The sequence below is a fragment of the Callorhinus ursinus genome, unplaced genomic scaffold, assembly GCF_003265705.2.
Source record: "Callorhinus ursinus isolate GAN/ISIS: 27379988/994484 unplaced genomic scaffold, GSC_fseal_2.0 scaffold22, whole genome shotgun sequence".
NCBI lineage: Eukaryota > Metazoa > Chordata > Mammalia > Carnivora > Otariidae > Callorhinus > Callorhinus ursinus.
This window is the reverse complement of record NW_027397084.1, coordinates 25,166,893-25,167,214: the sequence shown is the minus strand read 5'-3', so window position 1 is coordinate 25,167,214 and position 322 is coordinate 25,166,893.

Here is a 322-nt window from a genome sequence, read left to right as displayed (position 1 = left end):
CGGCTGCCTCCAGTTTGGGGCTGCGGGAGGGAGAGGGAGAGTTTTGGGTGTCAGTTAGGCGGAGTCTCGGAGGCTTCGCTCCCGGGTGATGCTGCTGCTCTCGCAGACATAGCTGCCAGCCACTCAGTCCCGGAGCCGCTCCGCCCACGGGCACCCACCCGCCCACTCCCCAGGTCGGAGCCACGCGTGCCCCAGCCTCTCCCCCCACGCCCGCCAACGTACCCACCACATCGCTCTATCCCCAGGTACCCCTCACCCGTGAGTCATCCTCCCTTTCCTGGTCTCTCGTCTGTGTCATCCTCCCCAGCCCTATTTTTCCTTG